Consider the following 10,631-nt stretch of genomic DNA (forward strand, 5'->3'; position numbering starts at 1 on the left):
CCATACTGGTAGTACTTACAGCAGTAGAGGTAGCCATACCCCTAACCATACTGGTAGTACTTACAGCAGTAGAGGTAGTCATACCCCTAACCATACTGGTAGTACTTACAGCAGTAGAGGTAGCCATACCCCTAACCATACTGGTAGTACTTACAGCAGTAGAGGTAGTCATACCCCTAACCATACTGGTAGTACTTACAGCAGTAGAGGTAGCCATACCCCTAACCATACTGGTAGTACTTACAGCAGTAGAGGTAGCCATACCCCTAACCATACTGGTAGTACTTACAGCAGTAGAGGTAGCCATACCCCTAACCATACTGGTAGTACTTACAGCAGTAGAGGTAGTCATACCCCTAAGGCATTTGTGTGGAGGTCATGTGATAAGCTTCACTAGGAGTTATTTTTCCCTCCTTCTTCATAGGTTGCCATTATAGTGGTTTCCTATTGTGATATTCTGTGGCAGGGGAGGGGCCCAGAATAACCCATAGGGACCTCAGAAGAGCCTAAAAACGTAAACATGTTAAAATGTACTTCCGCTCCTCTACCCCTCAGATGCATAATCTGTAGCCGATTACTATCCTATGCACTGACTGCCCATAACAGCCTAAATAAATCTATAGAAAAGGTAATTACGTGGGAATATACAGGATATTTCCCCTGACAACAATCCTAATCACATCCAAACGAACACGCTCCTTCCAACTCTCTTAAAAATACTTCCCCTTCTTATAAATGGTCAAATATCCCTGGCAGTCTCGTGGTAATGTTCCCCTGATGTTTGTTCACCCCTCAGAACGCTCTCATTAATCTGAGCTCTATTACGGCTGGTGCTCCAGCTATTAAAATGAAAGTGATGCTAGAAAGATATTTATTTTGTACAGTTCTTAAATCACTAGAGAGGAGAGGCATGTGGTAATGTGTGCACGGAAAATGTTATGCATTTTGACTTCAATATGCATAACAGAGATTGTAAGACAGTATTCAATCAACATGCATTGCATTGTTCGCACAATATCATTTAACATACTTTTTTCCATTAGGAACTGTAGTCAACCTACCTCTTTGCTATAGGTACTATTGGCTATAATCACAGATGATTTCTTTTTTATGCCAAACTCACCTCACACTAGACCTAAATGCACCCAGTTTTCAGAAATAAGACATGGCATGTATCTGTGTAGTTGAGCAAACAAACACTGCATAAACATTGCTATGGGAGGTTCAGTTGGAATCTGGCCCAAAGTTTAAAACAATAGGAATTCCTTTGTATTATTGCCTGCATATTTTGAGAAAGGATGGGCAGGACGGTGACAGTTGATGTGGAAAAATACAAAAGATATGGCATGTGGGAGATCCTGTATAACAATATGTCCACTGTGCAGTGGCAGGAAAGCTATACTGAAAATACAGTTTACCAAGCGTTCAATTACTTTACACTGAAAGAAGTTAAGCTACCATTGAGAAAAATATAGTTTACTTAACTAAAGTTACTTTGAAAAAGTATTTCTATACATAAAAATTACTTTGTGAAAAATTATCATTTAAATCTGAAATGTCATAGACTACAAATTGCAGGGAAAGGGAAAGGGAAAAGGAGTTACCTAGTCAGTTGTACAACTGAATGCATTCAACTGAAACGTGTCTTCCGCATTTAACCCAACACCTCTGAATCAGAGAGGTGCGGAGGGCTGCTTTAATCGACATCCCCGTCTTCGGCGCCCGGGGAGAAGAGATCACGTTGGGTTTATATGTTAACATAGTGTAATTTAGCCTGTTAAATACAAAAACGATGTTTCAAGTGAGAGTTAGGCATGCCTGATGCCGAAAAAGAAAGGAAATTATTGCCTACTGCCTACTTGCAAACGTATAAATATAAAAAATTAATTAAAATATCACGTTTACATAAGTATTCAGACCCTTTACACAGCACTTTCTTGAAACACCTTTGGCAGTGATTACAGCCTCAAGGCTTCTTGTGTCACTGCACAGCTATTTTCAGGTCTCTCCAGAGATGTTGGATCGGGTTCAAGTCCAGGCTCTGGCTGGGCCACTCAAGGACATTGAGACTTGTCCCGAAGCCACTCCTGTGTTGTCTTGGCTGTGTGCTTAGGGTCGTTGTCCTGTTGGAAGGTGAACCTTCGCCCCACTATGTTTTCATCAAGGATCTCTCTGTACTTTGCTCGATCCAGACTAGTCTCCCAGCCCCGCCACTGAAAAACATCCCCACTGCATGATGTTGCCACCACCATGCTTCACCGTAGGGATGGTGCCAGGTTTCCTCCAGACGTGACGATTGGCATTCAGGCCAAAGAGTTCAATCTTGATTTCATCAGACCAGAGAATCTTGTTTCTCATGGTCTGAGAGTCTTTTAGGTGCCTTTTACTGAGGAGTGGCTTCCGTCTGGCCGCTCTACCATAAAGGCCTGATTGGTGGAGTGCTGCAGAGATGGTTGTCCTTCTGGAAGGTTCTCCCATCTCCACAGAGGAACTCTGGAACTCTGTCAGGGCCACCTAACTGACCAAGGCCCTTCTCCCCCAATTGCTCAGTTTGGCCGGGCGGCCAGCTCTAGGAGGAGTCTTGATGGTTCCAAACTTCTTCCGTTTAAGAATGATGGAGGCCACTGTGATCTTGGGGACCTTCAATGCTGCAGACATTTTTTGGTACCCTTCCCCAGATCTGTGCCTCGACACAATCCTGTCTCTGAGCTCTACAGACAATTCCTTTGACCTCATGGCTTGGTTTTTGCTATGACATACACTGTCAACTGTGGGACCTTATATAGACAGGTGTGCGCCTTTTCAAATCATGTCCAATCAATTTAATTCCCCACAGGTGGACTCCTATCAAGTTGTAGAAATATCTCAAGGATGATCAATAGTTCTATTTCATCTGTATAGTGGACGTTCTGCAGGATAAACGCTGCATATGCCGGCTCCATCTGAAATTAACTTTTCATTTCTATCTCGATACAGATTGAATAGAGCCCTTAGTAGCGGAAGGGGTTTCTTGTTTGAACCTAAATCAGCCTGAGGTACCTGACATCCAGCTTATGGTCAAAATGTGCACACACTGCTTCAGCCAGTATTTCCATGCAGCCTCCCTTTGGGCAAGAGCAATCCTTTTACTCTGGAAGCCTACAAGGTCATCAGACAGACTGCTACATTGTTATGTTCTACTGAAAGTAATTTTGGAAATAACACACCACACAGCAGAGGAATAGCTCAACACGAATCATCCAGCATCAGTATGGTTTCTCTGTAAATGTTTAAGGTTTGAATCATTTCAATGCCAGTAGACCTACAACAACAGCATACTGTGGTAGACTAGCAAACACATTTTTTCAGGTCTTGGAATTAGATTCCTGCTTGATGAATTAACTTAGCAGCAGTAGTTGGTCCTTATACAACTAGCCAATACTAAGCAGATAGACTCATTCCAGCCTTGACGAGACAAGGGGCATTAATACATCAATTATTGATCGTCGCCAGGCACATTCATTTGCATGACATCGCTCCTCAGCCGTGCCAAGAAAACAATTCTTTATTCATGAAGTTGGAGAAAGCGCTTTCCCTCCAGGAGAGGGAAAATGTGTGTAGTGTTCACAATGATTTAGCTTTTCTTACCTGTTATGATTTCCTCATGAGGTTCATGAATAGCAGCTAGAGGAGCAGAGTAGATTTTTCTACAAGGTGGAGCACTAGCTCTTGCATAATGTGAAAGCTTGCATGTCAACTTTGATTGTGAATGTAATTTGAAAGTATGAATTATTTTTCTTCCGTGAAAACAATGTTTGAAGAGACTTATTTTTCTTCAGTTTCTAGCGTGTAGGCTACAGGGGTCATTCCAGACCAGAAAATAACATTTTCACACGAACCACGGAGGATGGTGCATCATTAGGGTACTGGTTACTTGGTGCAGATGCTAGATTCTGCAAAAATAGCTAGGAGAGCTGACACGAATGCTTGTTACCATGCTCGTTATGAAGTGCAAGTTTACACAAAATTCATCCATTTTGTGTTTTGTTTCTCAGCTGCATTCGCTTCAGTTACAACTGTCACAAGGTTATCTTTCATTGACAGATGTGCTGGATGTCCAAGATCACAAAGGTTGGAGGCTCAATAGGCTCTAATTACCTACCTGTACCAAAGTCCCCACTCAGTGTTGGTCCTAGCACTATCCCCCAAAAGTGTACATTCTGGGTTAACTTGAAACAGATATGAGTTGGTTGTTTAGCAACAAAACCGATACGTGCACAACTATGAGGCAAAACATCCAGGGTTGGCTTAGATTGTTGATCTAAAACATAAATAAAGTTGCACAATGAGCACTTGTCTCTCAAATACATCGTTATAGTTGTTGGTTAGCTAGCTAGCTAGCAAATTTTTGCCATATAAGCATATACGTGACATCAGTCAAAACATGGTATCAAGAACAAGATCAAACGAGCTGAAACGAGCCACTTTCGAATTCACTACATGGCAGTTTCTAGTCATTGTTGCTAGCTATCTGGCCATCCAGAACCATAACAACACATGGCCTTCTGTCCCATATGACGCACATAGATTTCTTGACATTGTCCGCTAACCCGTCTATAGGTCAACCTCACTGACTGGCATCTGTCATACCAGTGTCATCCCAGATACATTTTTTTTTTAAACTTTACCCATTATGACAACCTGTACCTCCTTGCCATCTAAGTGGGAGGATAAACACACTAGTACACCATAGAGTACATTTAACATCTGCCTAAGTACAACATTATTACTAGGTGTTACACAGGATTTAGCTATTTAAAATTAAGTGTATCTTGAGGGGTATTTACTTGTAATTATTGTGTACCTACATAGTACGCTACCTACATAGCCAAGCTCCCTGCCATCCAGGACCTCTATACCAGGCGGTGTCAGAGGAAAGGCCCTAAATTGTCAAAGATTCCAGCCACACAAGTCATAGATTGTTCTCTCTGCTACCACACGGCAAGCGATACCGGAGCGCCAAGTCTGGGACCAAAAGGCTCCTGAACAGCTTCTACCCCTAAGTCAAAAGATTACTGAACAGTTGATCAAATGGCTACCCTGACTATTTGCATTGACCCTCTTTTTATTTGCACTTGCACCGGCTCTATGTATACTCACTGGACTCACACACACACACACACACACACACACACACACACACACACACACACACACACACACACACACACACACACACACACACACACACACACACACACACACACACACACACACACACACACACACACACACACACACACACACACAATCTGTTTATTATATCCTGATTGCCTAGTAATTTTTACCACTACCTAAATGTACCCCTGCACATTGACCTATGAGCAATTACCATATACTTACGCACACACACACACACACACACACACACACACACACACACACACACACACACACACACACACACACACACACACAATCTGTTTATTATATCCTGATTGCCTAGTAATTTTTACCACTACCTAAATGTACCCCTGCACATTGACCTATGAGCAATTACCATATACTTACTGTTGTAACGATGTACGCTGAGAGTCGGGAAGCAAGTTCAGGGGTGTTCAGGGGAGTGAATACATTTAATAAATAAATGAACAAAACAAGAAACACAAACAGCGCACCGACATGAAACATAAACAATGACGCCTGGGGAAGGAACCAAGGGGAGTGACATATAAATGGCAGGTAATCACGGAGGTGATGGAGTCCAGGTGAGTGTCATTATGCACATAACGCTAGTGACAGGTGTGCGCCATAACGAGCAGCCTGGTGACCTAGAGGCCGGAGAGGGAGCACACGTGACAGTACCCCCTCCCCAAAACGCGGCTCCAGCCGCAGGATGCTGACCAAGATGACGATCCCGGGGATCAGGAGCAGACCGGTCACCTCTGCTAAGGCGCGGGAACGTGTTGATCCGGCTGAGGCGCGGGTGAATGACGACCTAGAGTGCTGGAGAGAGAGCATACGTGACAGTACCCCCTACCCGACGCGTTCAGCTGCCAGCTGAGGCATGGCAGCCTGTCGTTAAAATGCAAATCAGTTTATAACATTTTTGACATGCGTTTTTCTGGATTTTTTTGTTGTCATTCTGTCTCTCACTGTTCAAATAAACCTACCATTAAAATTATGGACTGATCATTTCTTTGTCAGTGGGCAAACGTACAAAATCAGCAGGGGATCAAATATTTTTTTCCCTCACTGTAGCGCTTACCTTCTCTCTCCTGTGTGGATCTTTTTTTGTCTCAACTACAACACTTTGTTTCTTTAGTGTCAATGTCTTGATTTTGCACAAAACCTTGGTTTTCAGTTTGATAACACATGTAACATGGTTTGTGCAGGCTGAAAAATTGTGCAGTCAGATGCTATCGGAAATGTGAGCATTTGTAAGTATGGTGACAAGCATTCATTGTTTCACCTCTGTAATTACAGACTGCAATTACCACCAGTTTGTTGTTAGTACAGTGTAACAATTAATTATTACAATTAATTACAATACTTGTTAGTGTAATTACATGTTAAAATGAAGTGCTACAGATTTTTTGTATATAGTGCAGATTCCTGCAGAGTAACTCTTCCTTTCTTGATCCCTCCACCCCATCAAATTCTCTGTCTGTCACATCTAATGGTCTAGTGCCCCACAGTCTCATCTTCCCTCTGATCACGTCTGCTCTCTTACCCCTCTCTGTCCCCTGGAACCACTGGGTCCTACAGTACATGAAAACAATTTATACAATCTTTCTCCTGAGGGCAACAAAATCACCTTGCGATCCTCCAACCCCCATCACCCACCACCCTTTGTATCGTGTCCGATCAAGCCCTGATGGGTAGGCTTGCGGGGACCAGGGAGGTCTCAATCTGTGGTGCTGGACAGCAGTACGTGTGCGGCATGGAGAAGGAAGGAAGGACAGGGAACTCTAATTTCCTGGTTGGAAAAAGCCTGGGGTGGGCTGCTCTCATCACCAGGGGGCCGTGGAGAGAGAGGGACTAAATCACCACCCTGACCTACGACCCATACTGTGGCGACTTAGGGTGATGGTACTGCACAGTGTATGGACACACACAGACAAGCATGCACGCACACACACACATAAACACACAGATTTATCATTGACATCTCCATGGTAATAACAGAGATGACCCCAATCAAGGCGAGGAAAAAGGAAACATCACATTCCGTCGCCAAGTCTACATTTTATTCCCTTTGCCATTGTACCCTCCTGATTACATGGCATTGGAGGTTGATCACATGTAATTGAGTCCAGCAGAGGTGCAGATTAATAGCACAAATCACTGTGTAAAAGACTGTAATGGGAAGGGCACTGTCTGTCAGGGTTCAGGGAACCTGGTTACAAATAGGATTGGTTTTCTTTCAATTACTTTATCTGAGCTTGATTGACCTTGCCTGGGCACAATGGAACCAATGAAATAGACCCAAAAAGAAAAAACAGGCTCAATCAATTAAAATGTCAAAGAAACTGAAAGAAAACCAATACTATTTGAACCCAGCAGGTCTGGTCTAATGTCTGGGTCTGTGATCTCCAGGGTGAGTAGCCAGCCAGGGCTAATTTGAGTTTCCAATCTGTGATTTACTAGAGAGAAAATTCAGACCTGAGTTAAGCATGTGTAAATGTAACTTTATTCCTTTTTTTGCACTTTTCTCTTTACCAGTATTCTAACCTTGAATTTAAGCATGGGGAAATGATCAGTGCCAGCAAGATGCACGTTTGGTGTGGAGATCAAATAAATGTAGGTGTGGCGGAGGTGTGTCTACAGACCATGAAAAAGGTCGAGCGAACCTACCGTTTCCAAGTGGAAAAAGCATCTTTATTTTTTTTATCCGATAGAAACAACAGCATTCTCCATGCACTGTAATTTATAAATTGATAAAAGCTAATGATAAGAGCTAGGTAAATGAGCAATCCGTTTAAAGAAGGGGATTGTAAATACACATAGTAATTGATTTCGAATTGTAACAATGTTGCCGGAGAAGAAGGCTGACGTTTTACGTGTCCCCAACCGATTGTGTTTTTTTGTTTGTAACTTATTATTTTTTACTTATTTTGTACATAATGTTGCCGCTACCGTCTCTTATGACCAAAAATAACTTCTGGACATCAGGACTGCGATTACTCACCACGGACTGGCAGAATCCTTTTTTTCCTTTAATGAGTCTGACGAGCCCGACGCGAATGATATACTGCTTTCTCGCGAACAGGCCCAGAATGTCACGACTTCCGCCGAAGTCGGTCCCTCTCCTTGTTCAGGCAGCGTTCGACGGCCGAAGTGACCGGTCTTCTAGCCATCGCCGCTCCACCTTTCATTTTCCATTTGTTTTGTCTTGTTTTTCCGCACACCTGGTTCACATTCCCTCATCAGACTAAATGTATATTACCCTCTGTTTCCCCCATGTCTGTGTGTGGAATTGTTCTTTGTGTAGGGTGTTACGCTACAGGCTGGCTTGCGCTAGGTTTGTTTCAAACCTAGGTCTGTTTGTTTTGTTTAATCCAGTTCATGTTACCGTGGTTGTGCTTTGTGCTGCCTTGCCTGTGCCTTTGGGCCAGGGTGTATATTAAAGTTCTCCTGTTATCACCCATCTCTGCTCTCCTGCGCCTGACTTCCTGGCAACCAGTCACTCACCCCATTACACAGATCTCCATGATTTGCGTGAAGAGGAGGCGGAGAAAAATGGGCCAGAGGGCGGGCTGCCTTCTGAGAATTCGTAGGCGATCGAATAAACCTCCACTTCCTTCCATTCTGCTAGCAAACGTGCAATCTTTGGAGAATAAAACAGATGACCTACGCGGAAGATTAAACAACCAATGGGACATTAAAAACGAATATCTTATGCTTCACGGAGTTGTGGCTGAACGACGACACTATCAACATACAGCTGGCTGGTTATACGCCGTACCGGCAGGACTATGTATTTTTGTAAGTCTCGAGCTATTGCTCGCTTGAGGTAGAGTATCTCATGATAAGCTGTTGACCACACTATCTACCTAGAGAGGTTTCATACCACCACAGACTGAGGCTAGCACTAAGACAGCAGTGAATGAGCTGTAATCCGCCATAAGCAAATAAGAAAACGCTCACCCAGAGGCGACGCTCCTAGTAGGCAGGGACTTTAATGCAGAGAAACTCTGCATTAAAGAAATTTGTTTTACCAAATTTCTATCAGCATGTTAAATGTGCAACCAGAGGGAAATAAACCCTGGACCACATTTACTCCACACACAGAGACGCATATAAAGCTTTCCCTCGCCCTCCATTTGGCAAATCTGACCATAATTCTATCCTCCTGATTCCTGCTTACAAGCAAAAATTAAAGCAGAAAGCACCAGTGACTAGATCAATAAATAAGTGGTCAGATGAAGCAGACGCTAAGCTACAGGACTGTTTTGCTAGCACAGACTGGAATATGTTCCAGGATTCCTCTGATGGCATTGAGGAGTACAACACATCAGTCATTGGCGTCATCAATAAGCGCATCGATGACGTTGTCCCCACAGTGACCGTACGTACATACCCCAACCAGAAGCCATGGATTACAGGCAACATCCGCACTGAGCTAAAGGCTAGAGCTGCCTCTTTCAAGGAGCGGGTCTCTAACCCGGAAGCTTATAAGAAATGCCGCTATGCCCTCCGACGAACCATCAAAACAGGCAAAGCGTCAATACAGGACTAAGATCGAATCATACTACACCTGCTCTGACGCTTGTCGGATGTGGCAGGGCTTGCAAACCATTACAGACTACACAAGCACAGCCGAAAGCTGCCCAGTGACACAAGCCTACCAGACGAGCTAAACTACTTCTGTGCTCGCTTTGAAGCAAATAACACTGAAACAATTATGAGAGCTCCAGCTGTTCCGGAAGACTGTGTGATCACGTTCTCCGCAGCCGATGTGAGTAAGACCTTCAAAAAGGGCAACATACACAAGGCCGTGGGGCCAGACGGATTACCAGGACGTGTACTATGAGCATGCACTGACCAATTGGCAAGTCTCTTCACTGACATTTTCAACCTCTCCCTGTCCGAGTCTGTAATACCAACATGCTTTAAGCAGACCACCATAGTGCCTGTGCCCAAGAACTCTAAGGTAACCTGCCTAAATAACTACCGACCCGTAGCCCTCACGTCTGTAGCCATGAAGTGCTTTGAAAGGCTGGTCATGGCTCACATCAACACCATTATCCCAGAAACCCTAGACCCACTCCAATTTGCATACCACCCCAACAGATCCACAGATGATGCAATCTCTATTGCACTCCACACTGCCCTTTCCCACTTGGACAAAAGGAACACCTATATGAGAATGTTATTCAGCTCAGCGTTCAACACCATAGCGCCCTCAAAGCTCATCAATAAGCTAAGGACCCTGGGACTAAGCAACTCCCTCTGCAACTGGATCCTGGACTTCCTGGCCGCCCCCAGGTGGTAAGGGTAGGTAACAACACATCCACCACGCTGATCCTCAACACAGGGGCCCCTCAGGAGTACGTGCTCAGTCCCCTCCTGTACTCTCTGTTCACTCATGACTGCACGGCCAGGCACGACTCCAACACCATCATTAAGTTTGCAGATGACACAACAGT

The sequence above is a fragment of the Salmo trutta genome, chromosome 15, assembly GCF_901001165.1.
Source record: "Salmo trutta chromosome 15, fSalTru1.1, whole genome shotgun sequence".
NCBI lineage: Eukaryota > Metazoa > Chordata > Actinopteri > Salmoniformes > Salmonidae > Salmo > Salmo trutta.